Source organism: Triticum aestivum, chromosome 6D (assembly GCF_018294505.1).
Source record: "Triticum aestivum cultivar Chinese Spring chromosome 6D, IWGSC CS RefSeq v2.1, whole genome shotgun sequence".
In the NCBI taxonomy this organism is placed as follows: domain Eukaryota; kingdom Viridiplantae; phylum Streptophyta; class Magnoliopsida; order Poales; family Poaceae; genus Triticum; species Triticum aestivum.
The window spans coordinates 461882852-461893765 of NC_057811.1; positions in this window are offsets into that span (position 1 = coordinate 461882852).

Here is a 10914-nt window from a genome sequence, read left to right on the forward strand (position 1 = left end):
AGGGAAATAGATGAAGTATTCTTTAAACAGGAACCTATCCTGAAACACAATTTGCCTGTTGAAATCCTAGGGGATCCTCCTCCACCCAAGGGTGATCCCGTGTTCGAGCTTAAACCGTTGCCTGATACTCTTAAATATGCTTATCTTGATGAGAAAAAGATATATCCTGTTATTATTAGTGCTAACCTTTCAGAGCATGAAGAAGAGAGATTATTGAAAACTCTGAAGAAGCACCGTGCTGCTATTGGATATACTCTTGATGATCTTAAGGGCATTAGTCCCACTCTATGTCAACATAAAATAAATTTGGAGAAAGATGCCAAACCAGTTCGTGATCATCAACGACGGCTGAATCCTAAGATGAAAGAAGTGGTAAGAAAGGAAATACTAAAGCTCCTTGAGGCAGGTATAATTTATCCCGTTGCTGATAGTCAGTGGGTAAGTCTTGTCCATTGTGTCCCTAAGAAGGGAGGTATTACTGTCGTTCCTAATGATAAAGATGAATTGATCCCGCAAAGAATTATTACAGGTTATAGGATGGTAATTGATTTCCACAAATTAAATAAAGCTACTAAAAAGGATCATTACCCCTTACCTTTTATCGATCAAATGCTAGAAAGATTATCCAAACATACACATTTTTTCTTTCTAGATGGTTATTCTGGTTTCTCTCAAATACCTGTGTCAGCCGATGATCAATCAAAGACCACTTTTACTTGCCCTTTCGGTTCTTTTGCTTATAGACGTATGCCTTTTGGTTTATGTAATGCACCTGCTACCTTTCAAAGATGCATGATGGCTATATTCTTTGACTTTTGTGAAAAGATTTGTGAGGCTTTCATGGACGATTTCTCTGTTTATGGATCCTCTTTTGATGATTGCTTGAGCAACCTTGATCGAGTTTTGCAGAGATGGGAAGAAACTAATCTTGTCTTGAATTGGGAAAAGTGCCACGTTATGGTTAATGAAGGTATTGTCTTGGGGCATAAAGCTTTTGAAAGAGGTATTAAGGTTGATAAAGCCAAGGTTGATGCCATTGAAAAGATGCCATGTCCCAAGGACATCAAAGGTATAAGAAGTTTCCTTGGTCACGCTGGTTTTTATAGGAGGTTCATTAAGGACTTCTCAAAAATTTCTCGGCCTCTGACTAATTTATTACAAAAAGATATACCATTTGTCTTTGATGATGATTGTGTAGAAGCATTTGAAATACTTAAGAAAGCATTGATCTCTGCACCTATTGTTCAGCTACCTGATTGGAATTTACCCTTTGAAATTATGTGTGATGCTAGTGATTATGCTGTAGGTGCTGTTCTAGGGCAAAGAGTTGATAAGAAATTAAATGTTATCCAATATGCTAGCAAAACTCTAGACAATTCTCAAAGAAATTATGCTACTACTGAAAAAGAATTCTTAGCAGTTGTATTTGCTTGTGATAAGTTCAGACCTTATATTGTTGATTCTAAAGTAACTATTCACACTGATCATGCTGCTATTAAATATCTTATGGAAAAGAAAGATGCTAAACCTAGACTTATTAGATGGGTTCTCTTGCTACAAGAATTTGATTTGCATATTATTGATAGAAAGGGAGCTGAGAACCCCGTTGCAGACAACTTGTCTAGGTTAGAAAATGTTCTTGATGACCCACTACCTATTGATGATAGCTTTCCTGATGAGAAATTAAATGTTATAAATACTTCTCGTACTGCTCCATGGTATGCTGATTATGCTAATTATATCGTTGCTAAATTCATACCACCTAGTTTCACAAACCAGCAAAAGAAAAAAAAATTCTATGATTTGAGACATTACTTTTGGGATGACCCACATCTTTATAAAGAAGGACTAGATGGTGTTATTAGACGTTGTGTACCTGAGCATGAACAGGAACAGATCCTACGCAAGTGTCACCCCGAGGCTTATGGAGGACACCACACTGGAGATAGAACTGCACATAAGGTATTGCAATCCGGTTTTTATTGGCCTACTCTTTTCAAGGATGCTCGTATGTTTGTCTTGTCTTGTGATGAATGTCAAAGAATTGGTAATATTAGTAGACGTCAAGAAATGCCTATGAATTATTCACTTGTTATTGAACCATTCGATGTTTGGGGCTTTGATTATATGGGACCTTTTCCTGCCTCTAATGGATACACACATATTTTAGTTGCTGTTGATTACGTTACTAAGTGGGTAGAAGCTATTCCAACTAGTAGTGCTGATCATAACACTTCTATTATGATGCTTAAAGAAGTTATTTTTCTGAGGTTTGGAGTCCCTAGATATTTAATGACTGATGGTGGTTCACATTTTAGTCATGGTGCTTTCCGTAAAATGCTTGCTAAGTATGATGTTAATCATAGAATTGCATCTCCTTATCACCCATAGTCTAGTGGTCAAGTAGAATTGAGTAATAGAGAGCTCAAATTAATTTTGCAAAAGACTGTCAATAGATCTAGAAAGAATTGGTCCAAGAAACTTGATGATGCATTATGGGCCTACAGAACTGCATATAAAAATCCTATGGGTATCTCTCCGTATAAAATGGTTTATGGAAAAGCATGTCACTTACCTCTCGAACTAGAACATAAGGCTTATTGGGCTATTAAAGAGCTCAATTATGATTTCAAACTTGCCGGTGAGAAGAGGTTATTTGACATTAGCTCACTTGATGAATGGAGAACCCAAGCCTACGAGAATGCCAAGTTGTTTAAAGAAAAGGTTAAAAGATGGCATGACAAGAGAATACAAAAGCATGAGTTCAATGTAGGTGATTATGTATTGCTATACAACTCTCGTTTAAGATTTTTTGCAGGAAAAGTTCTCTCTAAATGGGAAGGCCCTTACGTTATCGAGGAGGTCTATCGTTCCGGTGCCATAAAAATCAACAACTTCGAAGGCACAAATCCAAAGGTGGTGAACGGTCAAAGAATCAAACATTATATCTCAGGTAATCCTATAAATGTTGAAACCAATGTTATTGAAACCGTAATCCCGGAGGAATACATAAGGGACACTTTCCGGAACGTTTCAGACTCCGAAAAGGAATAGGTATGTGGTACGGTAAGTAAACCGACTCCAAAACAGTTTTTATGGCAATATTTCTCCGTTTTGGAATATTTAGAAAAATAGAAAAATAAGAAGCAGTCCGGGAAGGACACGAGGCCTCCACGAGGGTGGAGGGCGCGCCCTACCCTACTAGGCGCGCCCCCTACCTCGTGGGCACCTCGTGTGCTCTCCGGACTCTGTTTTCTTGCACGATACGTATTTCAGACGGTAAAAATTCATTATATAATCTCCCGAAGGTTTTGAAACTGCAAGAAATATGTCAACTTGTGACCCTCACTATTGGTCCCTGAAAGGTCATTGATTTTCATTTGCGACCTTTTTTTGACCAAAAACAGATGGTCAAAAGCTGGCAGTCGTAAACTGAAATTAACGACCTTCTCTGTGAGAAGGTCATAGACGTTTACGACCAAAACAGAAGGTCGTTGAACCCATGACCTTTTGTTTTGGTCACTGGCTGTCTGCCCAGGCCACGTCGGATCCGACGTGGCAATCTGACGTGGCAAAATTGCGACCAATTCAAAAGGTCGTTACTTAGAATCAGCCCGGTCCATTTCGGTGCTTTAGATGGGCCGTGCCCATTAATTCAGTCTTTTTAATATATTTTTCTGTTAATTTTCGCTAGCTACATGGGCCTGGCCCAGTAATTCGGCCTTTTAAATTTCTTTGCCTATTCCTTTTGACAGTTTTTTTGGTCTTGTTTTTTCTGGGCCATTTCTTTGCTGGGCCTCTCAAGTTTTCCCCTCAGAAATAATTGTTCAATATATCTTGGGCTGGGCCGAAATAATTGATCCAATCCAACTTCTTTTATTATGCCATTGACATTACAACACATCACACTACAAGTTATCTTGGGCCTAGCCCAGTTTCGATACATTTTCAAAGCAACATGGAATATTATAGGAGCCCAAAATATCTTTACATGCATTCATTCTAGCAGTACATATCTTTATGTCCAAGGAACCAGTAAGTGCCAAACAAAACTATTCTACAGCAAAGAAAAGAAAATAGAAAGACATCACAGAAGTTCCTATTGTCCTCCTCCTTCAACATTTGAAAACCTTCACCTGGCAATAGATCAATCATGAGTGAGAAACAATACAGCAGCAAAAAATGTTCAGATGATGCAAAAAATAACAGTCATTACACATGGTATTCGCGTACAGATTGTAAGTCATGGATCCATTACACATAGTTTTTGTGTTGTGGACTATCTTCATGCAATTGCTACTTGGTAAGGCATTACAATGCTCCAGGAAGTGTACCACACTACAGTAACAGTCTACAGTATGCACAGCTAGGAATTGTAAGTCACATTGCATATCCACACCAGAAACTAAGTCAAACATGCATGCTACTAATCCACTGTCCTGTAGTTGTGTCAAACCCACCAGCATCAGTATTCAGTAGTACTCAACCAATGACAGTAGAAAAATGTACTACCTCATCACCCATTTCGCGCAGGTGCTTGACGAAGTTCTGGAACTGGTTCTTGTACCCAGAGATGTAGCTGCAAACATGCATGGAAGACGCACGCAAAATTAGTTCACATATACTAGGAAATTAACAGAATATTTTATTCGACTAGTGCCATCAAGTTACACCAATTCACGACAAGGAGAAGAAAGGAGCATGACACGACATATTTATGTAAGATGTTGATTATTCAGAGAAGTTAAACTAAGTGCAGGTCACCCAAAACTGAATTTCTTGCAATCCAAACAACACAAACAGCACGGAGATGGTTGCATAGATACAAATCCATGTGGTAGCAGCAAAATTGACCAATCTGGACTGCATCTTCTCTGTTTGGTACTAACTAAATAAAAAAACTGGACTTGTTCATACAAATCCCTCTTGAATTCCTTGACACAACCAGGATTTGCATCAAATATTCCTTAATTTAGCAGCATTAGTAAGCAGAGAAAGAGGGGGAGGGAGATGGGGATGCTACCTGCCGTGGTGGGTCGTCGTGGCCGTGCTTGATCTCGGGCAGGACCTCTTGGTCGCACTAGGGGCAGAGGAGAAGGCCTCTCATGCCCCTCCTCCTCGAGCAGAGCAGGGCCGACGGCTAGGTGCGCCCCTCATCCTCATCCTCCTTTAGCAGGGCAGCATCTGTTATAATTTGTGTTAAAATCTCCTAGGAGTTCAAAGGCTGGAAACAATCGTCTAGTTAGATTGTCAAAAAAGATCAAGTAATACCAAAAAGAACATAAACCTGTTCTTAGCAAGCATAGTACGCTTCAGCAAACATGAAAGCCAGCAAACATAAAAGATACGTACTAGACTTGGGTACACGAGATCAGTTACTGGAAAAATTACACCAGGTCAGATTATCGAAGAAAGGTGCAACCAACACCATATTCTTCTATGCAGGACAGAGTGATGTGGCGCAAGAAGACATATCTGCGCAAATACTTGACTAACAGTATGATGGTTTATCTGTGCAAGAAGACATACATGTCCAGCAAGCCTAATTAATAGTGTCAAACTATAGCTATAAATAGCACATCAGTAGCAGCATAATATCAGAGATGTGATGCCACCGTTTACTAGTGCTAATGAAAATTGCTACACCAATTTTGACTAGCAGGTAAAGGTTCCAGCAATAGTTTGGAAATCTACAAACAGAAGACTGAGGCAATGGTTGCTTGGTACTTTTCCTGTTTGAAGATCAACCTTTCGCATTGATTACTGTCAAACATAAGAGATGGCAATACATATTCAGTGCTTCGGAGAATTAGATAGTTCTCAGAAAGTTCTTAGAATAATAATACAAGAACAAAGGAACACACACATCATGCAGCATATAAAAGAATTATGCATCGATCATCCATTAGGGGTCCAAGATCATGTTATAAGTTCTCCATAATTCAGAATAGTTGCCACTTAGAGTCATCAATACCAACACAACAACAGTCAACTAAAACTACGGCTACCTGATTGTCACTGTAATTTTAGTCAAACCAAGATTAATATTAGGAAAGATTATATCACGAGTTCTTGAGAGGAAATATACAAAATCAAGCAGAGGAGGGAGGCAGAGGTCGTGAAAGGAATTAAAACTGAATGCATGACACTAATCGATAGTTCACATCTCCCTGCTGGAACCAACCCAACCCAAACGAAACAACAGTAGCAAACCACACATGTAAAGAAAAAGCGACTATCTCTCGGGGGTTGTAGATGGCGGCGATGACACTGGTGTTGCCCATCTCGAACAGCTCCGACCCATCAGCCCCGGAGAAGACGCCGACCTCGCCCTAGAGCTACCACAACTGCAAGGCAAGGCAACAAACGGGAAGAATCAGAGGCTGCTCTAACTGAATCTTGTTGTTCAAGATGAGATCATGTTGTTCCTCGGGAAGGGACAAAAAGATCACTCCCTGAAAGTGTTGGCACAATGCCGACAACCTGAAGAAGGGACGACCGATGCTCTCCGGCGACTTTGACATCCGTGTTCATATGCTGAAGAAGCTTGACGAGGACACCAGACACCAACGAAGCCTTTGATGCAACTCCTTAAGTGCATTACTCTGCAATGTTCAAAGAGATTCAGCAGTTAGATAAATAACATGAGTGTCTAAAGAATCAGAACCAAGCTAAGTTAGTTATCAGTTCACTGCTAGCCAACCTGGCCGGCTGCCCCTGTTCAAAAGTGAAAGCCATGAACCCGGTTACAGTAATGGCTGCAGGGAAACCTGGGTCACAAGGAACTTAAAGCAGGAACCTCCCAATAGCAAGACCGGCTGCATTTCCTAATATAACTGGTGAACCACAATAACAAGTGGATCAGCTATTGTTCCTTCCTGTTGGAAACCATCAGCTATTTTGCTCTAGAGTGTTATGTCAGAACTATCAACAAGACAACGACTCGAGGAAAACAGCATGATGATATTCTAGCGCACAGAGTATATGTACAAGTATATATACAAGGATTCTAACACCACAACATTGACAATAGGAAGCATGATGATATACTAGACGACGACTCAAAGAAAACAGCATGATGATATTCTAGCACACAGAGTATATATACAATATATATACAAGTATTATAACACCACAGCATTGATAGTAGGAAGCTTAGGCAGAGACGAGTCCGCCAGTAGCGGTCGATGATGTTCTTAAAATAAACCATGGCGAGCAGGCTCACGTCCTCGCGGCAGGACAAGCCCCTCGCGGAGATGATCTCCTACAGAAGCACCAGATCAACAAGTCAGCGGGCTCGGACCCGTAGCACCGCCCCCAGTCGCCAGTCGATCGTGCCGGAGGAGGAAAAGCCCTAGAGCGAATGAGGGGAGGGATACGCGGGAATGGGGCCGCTTACCAGGAGGTAGGAGCAGAACCCGGGGCGGGGCTCGCACTGCGCGGGGGCCTACTCCGCGGGGTGCCGCATCGCCTCGTCGGGGCTGAGCGGGTTGGCGAGGACCATGTGCTGGCACGTCACCGGCGGAGAGGGCCACCGCCTCCATGGCCGGCTTGGTAGAACACGCCCACCATCTTCCCCAGATTCGTCCCCGCGGCAGCGCGCGATGGGCCTGGGCGTTGGGTCGATGGGATCGAGGAGTGCGGGCGGGGAGGCGTGCGGGCGCGTTCGTGCAGGTACAACGAGAGTTGTAGGCGTGTTGCGATGGCGAACGAGGGGGAGGAGGGGGCGGCGGCGGAGGGACTAGATCTGGATCGGAGAGAGGGAGAGAGAGGAGGCGGCGAACGAAGCCCTAGCCAGATCTCGCCGGACAGGAGGGAGGAGCGGAGCATGGGGGTCCTGTTGGTGTGCTGGGCACCGTCGATTCCGGCCTGAGGTCGCCGGGATCGGGCGATGGAGGCGGCGGCGGCAGGGAGGAGCTGATAGCTAGGGTTCGCGCAAGAGGGAGAGAGGCGGGCTGGATCGATGGACGGATGGGGTTCACGCGAGAGAGAAGGGTTGGGTGGGGTTCACGAGAGAGAGGGGGTTTGCTGCCGTCGGATGGGATGGATCGATGGACGGATGGATGGACTGATGTTTGCCAGGTCATCGATCCAAGCCACTAGTGATTCCACCAATCAGAATTAAGCTTCGGTAGTTTTGTTTTTTCTTTTGTTTCTCTTATAATTTTCACCCTCTAATTCAGGGTAAACATTCAACATATTAACCACTTATAGTTTGCTAAAATGAACCAATAGTGTGCACATGTGTGTATCTTGGGATGACAAACAATGTTGCTTTGGGGGGTTTTCACTTTCATTGCACAAAAGAGCCATTTTCCATTTTTTTTAGTGCCCAAAATAAGTTTTTTTTAATATCTACCATATATTTGTTGCAAAATTGGACCAAATCATTTTTCTAAAATATTAGGTCATATTTAATGTATAATTGACCAAATGGTTGGGTGTAAAAAGTTTTGATCCACCTCTCGTGAAAAAGACAAATTTCCGCCGATTCATCTGAAAGCGGGTCAAATTTGAACTGCAACTACCTTATACTTTGCTCTTTATTTTTTCCAAAAATCATTTATAGGTAGATAAGTATCTATTTCATTAGAGATATTTCAAAAGATTTGCAAGATTAAACCCCTAGCTACGAACGGTTATGCCCACCATTTTGACCGCATTTTGAAATGGCCATAAAAAAATTCAAAAAAAAATCAAAAAACTGAAAAACCTTCGCATTGTGTCATTATATGTGACAAATTTACTAGGAAAAATAATAAACTTGTACTACGGTAATTATTTTAAAAAAAAGTGTTCACAGAAATGAGCTATCATGTGTGAACATTAATGGCTTTCAACCCAAATGCTCAATCTTATGGCCACATTCATGGTATAGTTTGTTCAAATGATATCATATTGTGCACAAGGATGCATATTGGAATGACAAACAATGTTGCCTAAGGAAGTTTTCATTTTATTTGGACGAAAAATCAATTTTCCATTTTTCGAGTGCCCAAAATGAGTTTTTTTGTGAAGGACCTACCATATATTTGCCGCAAAATTGGACCAAGTCATTTTTCTAAAACACTAGGACATATTTAATGCACAATTTACCAAATGGTTGGGTGTAAAAAGTTTTGATCCACCTCTCGTGAAAAAGACAAATTTCCGCCGATTCATCTGAAAGCGGGTCAAATTTGAACTGCAACTACCTTATAGTTTGCTCTTTATTTTTTCCAAAAATCATTTATAGGTAGATAAGTATCTATTTCATTAGAGATATTTCAAAATATTTGCAAGATTAAACCCCTAGCTACGAACGGTTATGCCCACCATTTTGACCGCATTTTGAAACGGCCATAAAAAAATTCAAAAAACTGAAAAACCTTCGCATTGTGTCATTATATGTGACAAATTTACTAGGAAAAATAATAAACTTGTAATACGGTAATTATTTAAAAAAAAGTGTTCTCAGAAATGAGCTATCATGTGTGAAGATTAATGGCTTTCAACCCAAATGCTCAATCTTATGGCCACATTCATGGTATAGTTTGTTCAAATGATATCATATTGTGCACAAGGGTGCATATTGGAATGACAAACAATGTTGCCTAAGGAAGTTTTCATTTTATTTGGACGAAAAATCAATTTTCCATTTTTCGAGTGCCCAAAATGAGTTTTTTTGTGAAGGACCTACCATATATTTGCTGCAAAATTGGACCAAATCAATTTTCTAAAACACTAGGACATATTTAATGCACAATTGACCAAATGGTTGGGTGTAAAAAGTTTTGATCCACCTCTCGTGAAAAAGACAAATTTCCGCCGATTCAGCTGGAAGCGGGTCAAATTTGAACTGTAGCTGCCTTGTAGTTTGCTCTTTATTTTTTTTCCAATAATCATTTCTGGGTACATAAGTATCTATTTAATCAGAGAAAGACCCAAAAAATTCCAAGATTCAACCACTAGCTAGGAACGGTCATTCCCGCCGTTTTGACCGCATTTTGAAACGGGCATAAAAAATTCAAAAAAAAATCAAAAAATTGGGAAACCTTCTCATTGTGTCATTATATGTGGCCAAGTTCCCAGGAAAAATAACAAACTTGTAATACAGCAATTATTTTAAAAAAGTGTTCTCAGAAACGAGCTATCACGTGTGGAGATCAATGGCTTTCAAGCGAAATGATCAATCTTATGGCCACATTTATGGCATAGTTTGTTCAAATGATCTCATATTGTGCACAAGGGTGCATATTGGAATGGCAAACAATGTTGCCTAAGGAAGTTTTCATTTTCTTTGGACGAAAAAACCATTTTCCATTTTTGGAGTGCCCAAAGGCGGTTTTTTTGTGAAGGACCTCCCAAATAATTGTTGCAAAATTGGACCAAATCAATTTTCTAAAATACTAGGACATATTTAATGCACAATTGACAAAATGGTTGGGTGTAAAAAGTTTTGATCCACCTCTCGTGAAAAAGACAAATTTCCGCCGATTCAGTTGGAAGCGGGTCAAATTTGAACTGCAGCTGCCTCATAGTTTGCTATTTATTTTTTCCAAAAATCATTTATAGTTACATAAGTACCTATTTAATCATAAATACATGGTTTGGTAGCGATACGTCGAGGTTTGGGCGGTGGCCGAGGGCCCCAACTCTAGAGCGCGTAAACTCGCATGCCCGCCGCGTGGTCACCGCATGACCGTGGCGTTGCCATGTGTTCTGGGCGGCCTAGGCATGTCTAGTGGGTTGGGCACTCCCTAGGTAGGTGCTAGGAAGAAAATTACAACAGAAGATTCTTACGAGGAGACCGATCAATGCTCAAACATGAATTAGGAGCCAAGTGTTTGATTAGCGGTACGGGAAATGTACATGGCTAATGGGCGTGAGTTTTGGCTGAGGATGATCAGTTACTAAGAAGACCGTCTTCACAAA